The following is a 15,788-nucleotide window of genomic DNA, read 5'->3' as shown; positions in this document are numbered from 1 at the left end:
GTAAGGTCAAGAAAATCTCAGAGACCATGGATCTGATGCTACTGAGTCACTGAACTAATCAGCAACCACCTTCCTCCATACTTAAAAGGAAAAACAAGCCACTGCTAGTCAGAGTTTCTATTATAGGAGCAAGGCGCTGTGGGAGTGCAGAGGAAGGCATGAAGGACAAGGGAGACTTTGTGGCCGAGGTGGCATCTGATACCAACCTTGGAGGGTAGATATGTGAAGGGCATCCCAGGCATCCCAGGCTGGGATGCTGAGGCACAAGAACACAGAAGCTACAGAAGGCTTCCAAGTTTGGGTAATTCATGTGGAGATTGGAGTACAGATATGAATTTCATCTCCTTGAGGTAGATACAAAGGAGCGTGATTACTGGATGGTCTGGGAAGAGTATGTTTCGTAAGAAGCCGCCAAAACGTCTTCCCAAGTGGCTGCACCATTTTGGATCCCCACCAGCAAGTGGGGATCCTGCTGTTCCCCCTGCTCCCCAGCATTGGCTGTTGCCTGTGGATTCCCACCATCCTAATAGGTGTGTTGGGAAGTGGCCATTTTGATACAGGGATATTCACAATGCTCTAAAACACAAATTGTCAAATAGTCTCTTTCTCCAAAATGAAAATAATTGTTTCTTATTCTGATTAGAAAGTAACAAGATAGGGGCGCCTGGGTGGCTCAGTGGGTTAAAGCCTCTGCCTTTGGCTCAGGTCACGATCCTGGGGTCCTGGGATCGAGCCCCACATCGGGATCTCTGCTCAGCAGGGAGCCTGCTTCCCCCTCTCTCTGTCCTCTGCCTGCCTCTCTACCTACTTGTGATCTTTGTCAAATAAATAAATAAAATCTTCAAAAAAAAAAAAAGTAACAAGATAGCACTGAAGGATAAGACAACACAAAAATTATATGCATATATATTTTATGTATATACTTTATATATATATGCTTTATATATATATAAATTACAGTTCTACACCCCAGGGGTGACCATTGGTAAGGTACTTGCTACATACTTTCCCAGGTCATATTCTGTTGCTACTTTAGTACTTTAAAAAAAACCTAATACTCTAGTGACTCTTTTCTACAAAAACAGATCCATGGCCTCTTGTTTAATTGTTGTGAAACATTTTGTTATTAGGACCCTGGATAGTTAGTTCATCAACTTACTGTTGATGGCCTTTGGTTGATCTTGTGTCCCACTATTAGAGCAGTGCAGCCTATGGAATCAGGATTATAGAAACACACGTTAAACTTACTGAATCAAACCAGGGAAATGTTGCTTATGTCAATGAAAGACCAAAGGAAGTCTCAGGCTTGGGGCGTAAGTGGCTCAAAGACTTTATTTGACGCTTTGGATTCTCAGGCTGGCCATCTCCCTTATGGTGACAAGGTGGCTGCCAGAAGCCTTCTCAGAAGAAAAAGCAAGCTCCTTTAAAAAGAAAAAAAAAATCAGTTCCTGCAAAATCTGAATAAAATCTCATTTTTGCTAATTGACTTGGCTTGGCCATGTGTCAACCCTGAGCCAGTCATTATGGCCAGCAGGCTGCTCTGACTGACCAGGCGGTGGAGCCCCTTACTAGGGGGACAGTGGCTGCTAAGAGGAGGAAACCACAATGTCTTCATGAACATCTTTATGTGCACGAGACACTTCCACTGTGTACAGTTGTTTGCAAGAATGGACTCCAAAGAGGATATGCTGACTTAACACATTTGCTCATGCACCATCATCCTCCATATGCCCAAAGGACTTTTCTCTGCCAGTGCGGCGGTGTTCTTTTGATTAGGATCCTGCATTAGGGTTCTCCAGAGAAATAGAACCAACTGGATATGTATATATACACATATAAGGAATATAATATGTAGATATGTCATGTGATTACATGCTTATGTGATTACAGAGACTCGCAAGTCCTAGGATCTGCAGTCAGCGAGCTGGAGACCCAGGAGGGCTGATAATAGTTCTGATCTAAAGGCCACCAGGCTCAGGACCCAAGAAGGACTGGTTTCAATTCAAGTCTGAAGACAGGAAAAAGCTAATGTCCCAGCTCAGAAACAGTCAAGCAGGAAGATTTCCCCTCTTCCTCTGGGGCTTCAGCTTTTTTGTTCTATTCAAGCCTTCAACGGATTGGATGAGGCCCACCCACTTTGGAAAGACAATCTGCTTTACTCAGTCTGCTGATTTAAATGTTAATCTCATGGAGAAATGCCCTCACAGAGGCAACCAGAATACTATTTGACCAAATGTCTGAGCACCCAATGGTCGAGGCAACTTGACATGTAAAATTCACCGTCAGAGATACGTCTTCCTGATGATTTTACCTGGGTTGCCAAAGTCCTGGTGGACACTCTGGAAATGGAACTTTTTCCCTAAGCCAGATCAAATTGCCAACCTTCAGCTTCATCCCCCACTAAGAGGAAGGGGCATTGTGTAGGCATTTGTGCCCTTCCCCACCCTGACCAGAAAGAGGTTTTGCTCTCATTCCATTGCCAAGTGGAAGAGGTGAACTTCAAGTATCAGCTTCCATGTCCCGTGTGTCATTCCCCAGACCCTTTTACTTTCCTGCCTATGCCTGCCTGTCCTCCACAGAGGGGACCCCGTCCTGGGAGCTCTTAGGCTCGTGGGTGCCCTGTGCACGGTAGTGGGAACAAGGGGGGACAGTGAGGACCAGCTTGAGACACCTGAGCCCAGGAGAGCAGAGGAGACTATTGGGGAGAAAGCCAGCCTTGGCTCTGCCACTGCCCCCACCCCTGCTCACTGGCCACAGCACCTGAGGTTTGGATGCCCTTCTGGGGGTGGGTCACCATCTTCCAGGAGGGCAGGTGAGGCCTGGGGGAAGGGCTGCAGGTTCAGGGAGGGACCATCCCCATCCCGCATGCTCAGCGGCGGCGCTTGGGCGCCCCCTGGCAGCCACCAGCCGTTTGACAGTTAAGGAAAGTGAGGCTGAGGTGTGCACAGTGGAAGTGACCGAAATGGGACATGCAGCCCGGCTCTTTGCACAGTCGGCACCGAGTCCAAGAGAGCTGACGGGACCTCGAAGCGTGTCCAAGGTGTGTGTGGAGCTGTCCTGGGCCCAGCTGACCTGACACCTCCCGGGAATGATGTTGGGTCCTGGGTCCCGCACTTGGGGGAAGTCTCCAGCAAATGGCATGTCCAGACTGAGAGGCCAGGATGAGGGAGGACTTGGGGACAGGAGGGCCACAAGGAAGAGGGTTGGGGTGCCCGGCTTCTGAGGCCGTGGTGTCAGAAGGACACCACGTAGTGAGACTGTGGGAGTGAATCCCACCTGAGCATGTGACTAGAGAGCTGCAGGCCTGTGGGAGAGGATGAGGCGAGCATGGAGACATGTCCACCCCCCCCCCCGCCAGGTGATAAGGGACAGCGTCCTGACCCCCAGCAGGGGAGGGGGAATGAAGTGCAGGGCAGGCAGGGACAGGTGCCTGGGAGAACTAGGTTTGGTTTCCTTGCTGTTCCCCTGGGTCTCTTCAGGTGTTTGGATTTTAGTGGATGCCTCTCCCTTGAGTGGACACTGAGGCCACCAGGGGTGGGGAGCCCCGTTCCTGCTTGGGTGCTGGGGGATGACCCTCCCCTTGTGCACTGTTGGACCCAGGCTCTCCAACCTTGCCTCCTTCGGTCACTGGCTGGAGGGACCAACAAGATGACCTTGACCATGGCTCCAGAGCTGGAGCCACCAATGCCCCCCTCAGGTTATCCAGGGGCGGACCACCCTCCCCCTGGTCTCCAGTTGGTCCCAGTGGCCTGGTCGGACCTCACAGCCCGGGGCTCCCCTGAGAGGCCACTCAGCATGGGGTCTGCCCCGGGGAGGGAGCTGCAGGCTTCACAGCCCTCCTGGGTGCCCCCCCCCCGGTCCCAGTGCAGAGGGGCGCTCTCCCAGGCGTCCAAGCCCCAGACCCCCAGTAAAGACTGGGCTGATGACTCAGGCAGGCCCACCCCTCTCGTCTCACATTCAGCAGAGATGGCTTGAGTTGGAGCCTCTGTGGGACCGGCTGGGGCAGCTCGGAGAGGAAGAGGTGGGTGGGGAGTGCCACTGCCTTTGTCAGGGTGACAGAGTTGGACCTGAGCCTCTCACTCACCTCCAGCCTGTCCTTGCCCGCAGCCCAGGCCCAGTGTGCTGGCTACCTGCTGACCGCAGGTCGCTCTGTCCGCCGGTGTCTGTCCCCTCTTCCCCGCTATGCCTGTGGGAAGGGCTGGCTGCAGGTTTGGGGGTGCTGGGGGCTCCCACGTGTGGAGCAGGTAACAGGAGTCGCCCCAGGTCACGCGGCAGCTGCCAGCTGACCGCTGGTTGGGAATCAGGAGCTCCTGACGTCCAGCCTGGGGTTGAAAACGCCAGCTGCAAGTGCCCACCGCTGAGCAGGCTGCCTCCCAATCTGCCAGTGACCTCCTTCCTCTGAGCTCGGACTGGGACGGAAGGGCCATGCATGTGCTGAGAAACTTCTACATGTGAGGTGCTGCGCGGGGTGCCATGAATATACAGAGAGAGCACGCCCAGCGCTGGGGGCACGGACCAGCTCTGCAGACACGGATGCCCATCTTCATGCTGCCTTATTTACGCCTGACTTCTTTCCTTTGGCTACACAACCTGAAAATCTCACACGGGGCTCCCAGGGAGCTTTTTGCAGCCGGGTCCCAAATGCCTCGGCGAGGCTGGTGTAACAGCAGGTGCACTCCTACCTGGAGGCCAGCCCGGGGTGGGGTCCCCGCCTTGGGGGGGCACCAGCAGCTGTCCCAAGCCAAGACAAGCCTCTGCCTCAGACAAGAGTGAAGGGATCCGAGAAGCCCAGGTGTCCTGAGGTTCCCCAGCAACATGTCCTTGTGGAGCACCGCCCCCCCCCCGAGTAAACGGAGGGATGGGGGTCCCCAGAGAGAGAGGGCAGAACCCATAGGGGCCCTGAGTTCGTCAGCTGGGTCTGCATGACGAAGTACCCCTGACGGGGTGTCTGAACCCACTCTCAGTCGGGAGGCTGGAAGGCCAAGATCAAGGCTGGAAGGGCAGGTGGGCTCCTACCGATGGCGGTCTTCGTCTGTGTCTCCGTCTTCCCTCCCTCTGTGTCTGCGCCCAAACCCACACTTCCCACGAGCACACCAGCGGTATGGGATTCGGCCCACCCCACTGACCTCACCGCCTGCCCCTGGACTACCTCTTGAAGATGGTCTAGAAGGGAAGACAGCAGCTTAGCTCCCTGCTGTGTTTCTTCCCCGAGTGTCTCCTTTCCCACTCATACACAGCATCTCACTTCTGACACCTCTGGTCCCCAACGGTGTGGGGTTTTCCTGCCAGCAAGCAATTCTGCGACACCAGCTGTGTGTCCCGCGGTAGAACTCAATTCTGACCCCGGCGACCCCGGGCATTGTGCCGCTCAGGGCTCAGTCCTGCTAGATGGCCCTTCACGTCAGACCCACAAATCAGGGAGGATCCCACACCCCCTTCCTGGGGGGCGGTGATTAATTGGCTGGAATGGCTCAGGGAACGCAGAGAAGCACTGACTTGCTTCCCCGTCTGTTACAGGAGGTGACGGACGAGCAGAGGGAGCGGTGTGTGGGGCAGGGTCCATGTGAGCTCCGGGCCCTGGCAGAGTACCACCCTCCACGCACCTCCAGAACCTACTACTGGGGTTTTATGGAGGCCTCATCGTGTAGGCGTGACTGCTCACTAAGTCCATTTCCAGCCCTTCTCCTAAATGTGGCTTGGTCTCTCCTGTGACCGCCTCCACCTGGGAGCCCACTCAGAGTCGCCTCCTTAGAACAAGACACCCTCCTGTCCCCCAGGAAATGGCAAGTGTTCTGAGAGCCCCGCCTGGGTCAGGAGCCAAGGGCTGAGAGACCAATTTGCTATTCGCTATTTGTTTCACAGACCCACTCTCCAAATGAGGTCACACTCTGGGGCACGGGGGCTAGGGGTTCAGGGAGGGCACAAACCGACCCCTGGCTCACCCCAGCTCCAAATGGCCATAGTTATCAGCATCAAGGGCGGGCGGCTCGTGGTCTGGACAGGGACTCTGGATCCCACAGGGAGCAGTTCCCTGGGTAGGAGCCCCTAGGCCACACCAAGCATGAGGTGTGTGATCCCCTGGGGACCCGGCAGAATGCCCGAACACTTGGGGCAGGCAGCGGGGGCACAGGACGGAAAGATGGGAGAAGAAAGGGCTTGGGTCTGTTCCTGGCCCAGAAATGCCCCTGCATGCTCCTGCAGGTGCCCAGGCAGCCCCAGCGGGTGACCTGCCTTCTTTCTGGTGGGTGGGGGAGGGGGCAGGGCTAGGGGTTGGGGGGAAGGGGGATGGCGGTAGCAGCTTCCCCTGGGAACTCCAACCTGCAACGCCCCCCCGTCTCAGGGGCTCGGGGTGTGGAGCTGGCCAGCCCCTCGGGGGTCCCCTGGCGCAAGCCCCCTCCTGCCCAATAACCCCTCCCGGGGTCAGGGCCTCATCTGGGGAGCATGCAGCTCTTCTGGGCCATGGCAAGGCACCTGCTTTTCAGTTCTGTGTGTTTCTGGAAGGAGCCAAGGAGCAAGTACATGGTTTGGAAGAAGCTCCTGCCGACTCCCAGTGGCCGTGCCTTCTCAGTTAGGGGTCTCTCACCCTAGCTTCGGGCTGGAGTGTCTCCTGGCCCAGGGCCCATGAGATCATCCCCACCTTCGACCACTCAGCCCCCTCCCCTCAGGAAGGGCCAGCAGGTGGAACACAAGTCCCTTGCTGGAGCTGGTTCCTTTCTTCTGGTTTGGAAGAATAAGCAAGAGAGAGAAGGCACAAATCATGCCGTCCTTGGGGCCAGAAAGCTCCTTCTCCTCTTCTCCGGTGGGACAGCCAGTTCTGGCCTCTGACCTTGAGAAGCCTCTTCTCCCCAGCCCTGCAGTCCTCTCTCTGCAGCATCTTTTCTTTACCCCAGCATCCTCCAGGAACAGAGAGGAAGGGGCTCCAGCCTGCCCCGTGCTGCCCCTATACTGTTCCCCAGGGCTGCGCACAGCTTCTCCGCGGTCCTGCGCCACCGTGGCCCTGCCCTGCCCCCTTCCGGAGGCTGCACGCCAGCCTCCACCCTGACCCAGAGCCAGCCTCCACCCTAGCATAGAACTAGGGCAGGAAGTGGGCAGCGGTTCCGGTGGCTCAGCAGGTGGTTTACCGTCCTGGGGTCCTGGGCCAGGGAGATCTTGACCTTGATCCATGCCTCTCCTCTGGTGGCTTTCAGGATCAGGACCCAAAGAAGTGGGACACAGGGCTTGATCAGAAAGACTTTGCATGAAGTTGATGCTTATGTGACTTGGGTGCCCTGGCACCAATAGGGCCTGCAGCTTCCCCTCCCCGGTCCTCTACCCCACAACACCCCCCCCCACCGGCGCCCCCTGGCCCTGGGATTGCCAAGGCCAAGGTAAAAATGAGACCTTCCTAAAGCTGTCCCCAGCAGCTGCTGTGGCCCCAGGCAGAGGCCCCAGGACTATCACTTAATGTACTGGGGCTCGATTTCCTCAGGGGAGTATGGTGTGGTTGAGATGAGGAAACGGGTTATTGTGTAGACTGGAACATGAACAGGTGTGTGCTGGCGGCCCATCCGCCTTCTTCCTGCATGTCCTCCCTGGTGACTTGTCAGGTGTTAGGGAGGGGGGCACCCAGTTCCTGACAGAGGCAGCACAGGTGAGTGGTGGAGACATTCCTGGCTCTCCAGGTCCTGGCTGTGTGACCTCTGGTGAGTTACTCAACCTCTCTGTGCCTTGCTCCCACATCTGCAAACCTGGGGTGATGGAACAACAGTAATGCGCACCTCAAGAGGTTGTTGTGACGACTAAACAGCCCAGGTAGACTTGTCCACTCTGCGCTGGGCACGTGGCAAGGGCTCCGCAGGACCTGGTGATGTAAGCCCTGGGAGGGTGTCCCACCGTGGGGGATGGGAGGAATGCAGGAGAGCCGGATGCTGTGCTGCCTTTAGGTCTGTGCTGCTGCTCGTCCTCCAATTCCAAGGAATTGCCTTTTTTTTTTTTTAATTGTAAAAGTCAGTGTCTCTATTACTCACCTAACCACAGAATCACTCTGTGATGCTTGAAATGTGAAAGTAGCAAACACCATTTCCTAAACTAAACAAATCTGACTTTAAGCCTGCATTTCCCAGAGGGAGATCACCCATGTTCGGCTTCTGGGGACCCCTTCCCACTCCATGGGCTCACGGGGAACCCCAAGCCTTCGGATCCCTCTGTTCCCTAAGCCCCCCAGGGGCTCCGAGATGCCCCCCACGGGGTGTTTCTGGGCAGCCACAGCCAGGCACAGGGGTGCCCTGCTTCATTCTCTGCCCGGAGAAGCTCTGCGGACCCACCCCCAAAGGGCACCCTCCCTCTGGAAGAACCAAGGCCCAGGCTCGCTCCCGGCTGTGCCCCAGGACCCTGAGGGGATTCCACGTTGGCCTGGCAGCCCTCACAGCACAAAGACACTTCCTCCTTCAGGATGCAGGGTGGACGCGCCGGCAGGGGCCTGTGTCTGGACAGATGTCCGGACAAGCCTCCGGGGGCTAGGCCTTAGCAAGGGAACAAAGAAATTGCTCAGAATTTTTAGACATGAGCAAATCCCAAGATGACGTCTTTTATTTTTCAGCCAAGAAGAAATTCCAGCAGTCAAGCTTGATCTGTTTTCAACTCACTGAAAACAGACCTTTTAATGTGAGGGAAAAATACGGGGTCCTCGTGTCTCCACCTCCTCCTGCCCTTCTCCACACCTTTCCTGCGGAGCAGAATGACATCCTCAGACTCTCCAACCCAGTACCTCAGGCGGCCAGGGCGAATGGAGGCTGCTAGCTGCCTTCCCGGCACAGCTGAGCCCCCTGGGCCCTGACCACCTGGGCTCCGGTCGGCACCCGCCCCACCGAGGTGACCCCCAGCCGCACGCCCGATACCTCCAGCCCTGCTGAGTCCCCGCAGCCAGCCAGGCCTCGTCCTCTCATTCTTGCTCAGGGGTGAGTGACCGTCCACAGTCTGCAGGAGGTCAGGTGCACAGAGTCGAGCAAGGCAGGGGGACTGTGTTCCAATAAGACTTTATTGGTCCTTGCCCGAGTCCCCGTTCCCCCTGCCCCAGCCCACCGGGATCCCAGGGCCTTGGTGTAGGCGGATCTCTCCCACCCTCCCACGCTCCCCTGTGCTCCATCCCGACCGCACCTGCCCCGTTGGCCCATCCTCCCCGAGCCCTGCGCCCCGAGGATGTGGCCTGCCCGGTCCCCAGGTCCTCACAGTCTAGCCCACTGCGTGTTCCCTGTGCTGACGGGGAGCGGGGGGACAGAGGGACCCTGTGCAGGCTCGGGGTCCACAGGGGAGCAGGAGGCTGGCCGACAGCGGGGACATGGCTCCCCCAGAGCCCAGCGCCCCACTTGGAGGGTGCGGGGAGGGGGACCTATGGAGCCACAGGAAGGCTTTCCTCAGGGAGCTGCTTTTTAGGGGATCGATTTGTGTATCTTTGATCAGTTGGGTTTGTATGTGTTTGAATACAGCCAAAGGGGGCCTTGGTTGCCACCTCCCTCCCACACGTGCCCCCCAGGCTCCCCCTGCCATCCCACACCTGCCCTCCAGCCCCCAGCAGACATTCCGAGACCCGTGAGAGAGCAGGAGGGAACCCTAGATGAGATGGAACCCGGAACCCCTCCAAGCCCCAGCCTCATGGCATAAAACCTGTGCCCTTCTTACAGGGTTATGGGGAAGAAGAAATAAAGGAGATACTCCGCGGACCCGCCCACGCAGGTGTACTCAGTAAGCCTGAGCCCCGCCCCCGCAGGTGGACAGGCTGGGGTGTAGACTCCATCCTTGGGCCCCACCCCCAGTCCTGCACCCTCACCGCCACTGCCTGGACCCTGACCTTTGTCGTTTCCACCCTGAATGACCCCCACAGCCTCCTTACTGTCCTCTTACCCTCCTGCTTTCCCTACTCCAGTCCTGCTGGAGAACACCTTCAAAAAATACAGTAGCTGGGGCCCCCAGGGGGCTCAGTCATTAAGCATCTGACTCTTGGTTTCCACCAAAGGACTTGTTTCTGCCTGTTGGCTGTTGTGAGGAAAACGGCTGTGAAATTTGTGGACAAGTGTTTGCCTGCACTGTTGTACAACCCGCTGCACGCAGCACGAGGGGTCCGTTTTCTCCACGTCCTTGTCCACACTTGGCATTTCTCTGTCTCTGCCTCTTCCTTCCTCCCTCTTTCCCTCCCCTTCCTTCCCTTTCTTTTCCTTTTCTTTCCTTCCTCCATCCCTTCTTTCCTCTCTACTTAGCAGGTATGAAGTTGGGTGATTTTGATTCGCATTTTCTTGATGCTGATGTTATATTTTTCCATATGCCTGTTGGCCCTTGGTAGATCTTCTTTGGAGAAACATATGTCCAGATCTTTTGCCCATTTTGAAATTAGGTTAATCATCTTATTATTGAATTATAAGAGTTCTTTGTGTATTTTTAAGTCAAGTCTGTTAGTAGATGCTTGGTTTGGAAAACGTTTTCCCATTCTGAGGGTTCTATTCTCACCTTCTTGATAGTGTCCTTAAATGGCCTTTAGAAAGTACAAAAGCTTTTCATTTTGATGAAGTCAGTTTAGCTATGTTTCTCCTTTGGTTGTTGATGCGCTTGGTATCATATCTAAGAAACCATTGCCCAATCCGACCTCACAAAATTTATGCATATATTTCCCTCTAAGATTCATCATTCCAGTTCTTACACTTAGGTCTTTGCTCCATTTGGAGCTAATTTTTTATATGGTGTGAGGTAGGGGTCTAACTTCATTCTTTCGCATGTGAATATCCAGGTATCCCAGCACCATTTCTTGCAAAGACTGTCCTTTCCCTATTGGATTGTATCTGTGCCCCTGTCAAAAATCGTGGACTGTCAGTGTGAGGGTGTATTTTTGGATTTGATTCCATCCCATAGATCTATATGTCTATCCCGTGGCTGGTACCACACAGCCTTGATTACTATGGAGAGTAAGTTTGGAAATCAAAAAGTGTGAGTCCACCATCTCTGTTCTTTTCCAGGATTTGGGGGGAACTCTTCTGGGTCTCTTGAATAAAAAGATAATCAACTGGATCACTCTTTTGCTTAAAGACCTCTTGTAATTCCCTGTGGAGTGTGGAGCACTTGGCACACTGGTCTGGTTCTGATCTCCCGAGACTCGCTGTAAGGGTGGCCTGTGGGTTGGGGTGGGGGCAGCAGACACTTGCACTATTCCGCAGACATCTCCATCACTCCAGCTGAGTCACGAGGTGGGAAATGTCAGGTCGTTGACAGGCTGGCTTTAGTAAGACCACGGACCCCTAATCCCTGGTGGGGAGCAACTTTCCCTGCAGAGTCCGGCGTGCTTTTCTGCCCACACTGCAACAGTTCACAAGAGTGAGCCCTTATCTGGAGGATTTGCTGTGTGTCACTGGAGGCGCTGACTTTCCAAAGATTACATGGCTGCCTGACGAGAATCCGGGGGTCTCCATGTGGGAACTGTGTCTCCAGAACGTACGATCTTGCCCACTACATCATACGCCTCCCTCACGTAAGTACCTCACAGCGCCCCAGCCGAGGGATTCTGTAGCCGGAATGCACCCAGACACGTATTCACGCAAGCAGCTGACTTTAGAAGTTAAAAAATTATTGTATGGTGGTGAAATAGACACAAAAGTATGGTGCCCAGTTCGGAGGCATTTTGCACATTCAAATTTTTGTGCGCCCATCAGCAGAACATTCCACCTTCTCAGACCACAGACTGTGCAATCATTCAGCAGTAATGTCCCTGGTACACATCCCCTTACCCCAGGCACCTACCAGTCCACTTTCTGTTTCTATGAATTTGGCTATTCTAGGGACCTCAGAGAAGGGAATGATGCATTTGGCTTCTTGTGGCTGCTTCCTGCACTTGGCGTAATGCCCTCCAGGCTCGTCCACAGGGTAGCAGGTGTCGGGATTTCCTTCTGTAAGACTGCAGAATGTTCCGTCGGAGACATGCAGTAAGCCACATCTTGTTCGTCTGCTTGCCTGTCCATGGGCACGTCATGAATGATGGCTGCTGTGAATCAGGCTGCGCCCAACATGGGTGGGAGAAGCGCATTTTTATTGTACTGATTAAGGAAATCGAGGCTGCAGAGGACAAGGTCCATCCCCTGGGCTGCCCTGCACCCCTCTGGCACCCATGGTGCCCTGTCTCATCCTTGTAAGGGACCCAGTTGGCTGGAGCAGGCACTGAGCCCGCCTTCCTGGTAGGGTGCGGGGTGGGGGGCACACACCTGTCATGGACACACATGGGGCACCACGCGCCATGTGGCACCGGAAGCCTGCACCGAGCTCCTGGACCCCGGAGGGAACGTGCGCCTGGGGCTCTGCCTGGCATCCTCTCCCAGCCGCCCACTGGGTCTCCTGTTCTCCCCGACCAAGTCTGACAGGTGGCGACACAGCAAAGTCCGAGGGTTTCTGACAAGCATGGTTCTTAGAAAGTTTTCTGAAAAGTTAAATGAAGCTTCCAGGAGCTAGGTTCTGCCAGAACACAGAGTCTCAAAGGCTCATCTCCAGAGGGCCACCTGGTGAAGTTGCTCGGTCCTTGTGGAAGGAGGTAACCCGCCTGCGCAGGGGCTTGGCTGCCAGTGGGTGTCAAGGGGACGCTCCTGTTGCCACGCTGCCGTTCACGGGGCATCCGATTACCCCACAGACACCTCTGTCCTTGTGAAGGAAGGGGCAGTCTGTGGCTTCTTCTACCAAGCCGAGTCTCTATAGCCATTCTCTCCCCTAGAATTTAGGGAGCCCCTGCTATGCCCCCTGGCACTGCTCTAGGGGTGGGAAAACAGACAACCCACCTGCCCTGTGGGAGCTCTTCTTCTAGGTCCAGACAGCAGAGGAAGGTGAAAGGAGTGACATATGTGTCTGATGCAAAGTGCTGAAGAGGAAAGGAAAGGAAGTCCGGGGTTGGTGGTGAGCTGTGTTTTTTAACAGAGTGGTCAAGAAAGGTCTTACCAAGATGGTGACATGGTGGCAAGACCTGACAAAGAGAGGGAGAGAGCCACACAGTGTCTGCGAACTGTTCTAGCAGAGAGGGCAGCATGTGCAAAGGCCCTGAGGTAGAAGCCCATAGCAAGGAAGCTGGAGTGACTAGAGTTGAGTGCACAGAGGGGTGGGGAGGGGGATGAAGCCAGTGAAGGGCGGAGAGGTGGGCAGTCTCAGGGTTCCCCTTCTGGGTGCTGCTATGCTAGGAGTCTGCCCCGATGCCCTGAATCCTGCTCAAGGCACCATGGACAACCAGGCCAGGACTCTGGGAGAGGGGTGGGCACAGAGATCCAACCTGCTCCAGGCCTCCTGCCCCCCGGAACTGTTTTATTTTCCTTTGTTTTCTCTCTATTTTGCACAAGAGGGAGGCTCAGGCAGCCAGAGGTCCTGCTCTCAGGGACTGGCCTCCCCTGTCTGCTGGGTCCCTTTGTAGCCCGCTATCCTGTTGCTCTCTCCCACTTGGCCATAGCCAGGCTGTTCCCCAGCGCCAGGTGCTCGAACAAACTGGCCTGAATGAGGGGACCTTTGTCCACCATCGACCTACAAGAACCTGTGATCCCCTTCCCTGGTGTCCCAAGGGCAGTGGGCTCACCGCAGGCTCAGGACGTCAGGACTGGGCCGAGAGCCTGCCATGCCGTCCCTCAAGGATGCCGACTGTAACGTATTGTCTTGCTGGCAACAACATCTGGCATTATTAAAAGTGTCTCTGACATGAACCTTTTAATTTACAGGGTCTGTACCTGGGAAGGGGCCTTTTCCCAAACACGGCAGGAACTGCTGGTCAGGATGTCCTCCCAAGTCAAGTGCAGCCCAGGTGGGGGCCCCTGGGGGACAGCAAGGGCCCCGGGACAGAAATACCTGCTCCTCTCTGGGCAGGACTTGGGACTCGCTCCCCAGCTCCACCAGGAGGCCCCTTCAGCAGCAGCCGAAGGCCGGGGACTACGGGTCTCTGCAGATGTCCTCCCCTCCCGCCGTGTGAAAACTTCCCCCTCACCCCATGAACAGGGCGTCGTCCTTCTGGGAGGACATGGGGCCTTGTGTGATCGTGCCACACCCCCAGCACCCCCCGCCCTGACAGGTGTCCTTGTTCTCAGAAGCCAAACAGAGCCAGAGGACCAGGTTTCGGGACACACCCCGACAGCTGGGTAGAGGCAGCTGGCCCTTGGTGGAGCTCCCCTTGTGGCCTCTGGAGCCCACCTGCCCCAGACCCTGAGAGCCCCACCTACTGGGACTTCCGGCTGCCTCCCTGCCCCAGGAAATGCGTATTTATTTTAAACCCCAAATGAAGATCCAAGTGCTTCTGATGATCACCCTGGGGGTGCCCCCCAATGTTCCTGGGGCGCCGGGGACATGGCAGCAGCAGTGAGGGCCATGTTGGGGTGCACTTGGAAATGTGGTTAATAGGGTCTCGTCTTTTGGAACAAGGTGACACTCAGGAGGAGCAGCATTGACCGACGATGAGCAGACAGACCACTCCCAGTCCTGCTCGGACAGGTGGCCCGTGGCCAGAGCTGCAGAGAGGCTGGCTTCCTCACTCCCCGTGGTCCCTGAAGCCTTGGGAGCCTGAGCCTGGGGGGGGGGGGGGGGGGGGGCGGGCCTCCAGTGGGAATGTCAGAGGCTGTGTCCTCCTGCGGCTCCGCTACGATGCTTCAGGTCACCAAGCATCGGTACTTCTGTCCTTAACCGGCAAATCACTGCTGAAATTCTGGCCCCTCCCCATGGCTTCCCGGGCCTACCTGCAGGTGGAACTTTCTGGCAGTGAGCACTTGCTTATCCAGGTGGGGACTCCTGACCATCTATCTGAGGCCAACAGGGTTTCAAGACCCACCAGATCCACAGATGTAGAAGGCCAGGTTGGCTCTGCCCGCTGGGACGCCCTGTGACCCCACCCAAGGGCGTCAGTGTGTTCCCTGCTCCCGTCACCCACTGACTCTAGCTGCTTCTGACTTGTGTCAAGCTCAGGGAGGGGCCGTCGGTTTTTAGAGAGAAACAAACTCCTTTTGTGTTAAAAAAAAAAATACCGTTCTTGTAAACTATGTCTGATGGGCCCATTGTGATGACATGGTTACGTTTGGGGGCACGTTTCTGTGCCAGGACCTGCTGCTTCCCGTGCAGGACAAAGGCCGGCCCCCCTCTCGGCCTCCAGCAGACAAGCCCCGGCCCCCCCGAGGTTGGCACCTCAGCCTCCGCTAAGAGAACTTCCTGGTTTCCATGTTGCAACATAAACCAAACCGCAGAGGTTATGACTTGTCTGTTTCTTCTTTCATGAACCACCAGGCAAAACGGCGGGCCCTGCCCACTTCCTGCTCACGTGCAGGGCCTGCAACGACCTTACACCCCAGGAAGTGAGGTCAGAGCGAGGCCTCCCCACCCCTGCAGTCAGCTCTCAGCCGGGCCTGCCACCCACCCACCCGCTGCGCCAGCGGGGCTCCTCCCGGAGCCCAGAGGGCAGAGCGCGGGCCCAGATCCACACATCGTGGATCTCAGGGAACCACAGAAGCGTGTCTGAAGCCCATCACGTCTCTTTGGGACCCAGGCGGGGCTTGAGCCGTGGCTGGCTGGTCTCCCGGTCCCTGGCACCTTTCTGAGGCCCAGCGTTCCTCCTGCATGGGGACGGTGGGCAGGTGTGGGCGAAGGTGGCTCCCGTGTCCCTGCGATCCCTTCAGTCCCTGCTCGGTCTCCGGGCCCGAGTATCTCTGTGAAGGCACCTGCCTGCCTCCACCCGAGCACTTCTCTGGGCTGCCCTGCCCTCCGCCAGGTCTCCATCACCCCTTCCCAGGCAAGGCGATGCGCAGTGACTTGGGCGGTCGCTCACTGTC

The 15,788-nt window shown here is 56.2% G+C and overlaps 1 long non-coding RNA gene across 1 annotated transcript; it reads right to left on the bottom strand.

Annotated features, from left to right (window-relative positions):
• Positions 1-8,558: 8,558 nt before the first annotated feature.
• LOC123389036 lies at positions 8,559-15,228 on the bottom strand. Its single transcript, XR_006603570.1, has 3 exons — positions 14,706-15,228; positions 8,877-8,997; positions 8,559-8,704 (listed from the first exon to the last, which is right to left on the bottom strand). It is a non-coding gene; the product is annotated as an uncharacterized LOC123389036 (long non-coding RNA).
• Positions 15,229-15,788: the final 560 nt, after the last annotated feature.

This window comes from Mustela putorius, unplaced genomic scaffold, assembly GCF_011764305.1.
Source record: "Mustela putorius furo isolate JIRA1106 unplaced genomic scaffold, ASM1176430v1.1 tig00003942_pilon_pilon_pilon, whole genome shotgun sequence".
NCBI classification, from domain to species: domain Eukaryota; kingdom Metazoa; phylum Chordata; class Mammalia; order Carnivora; family Mustelidae; genus Mustela; species Mustela putorius.
This window is presented reverse-complemented; position numbering and strand designations above follow the sequence as displayed.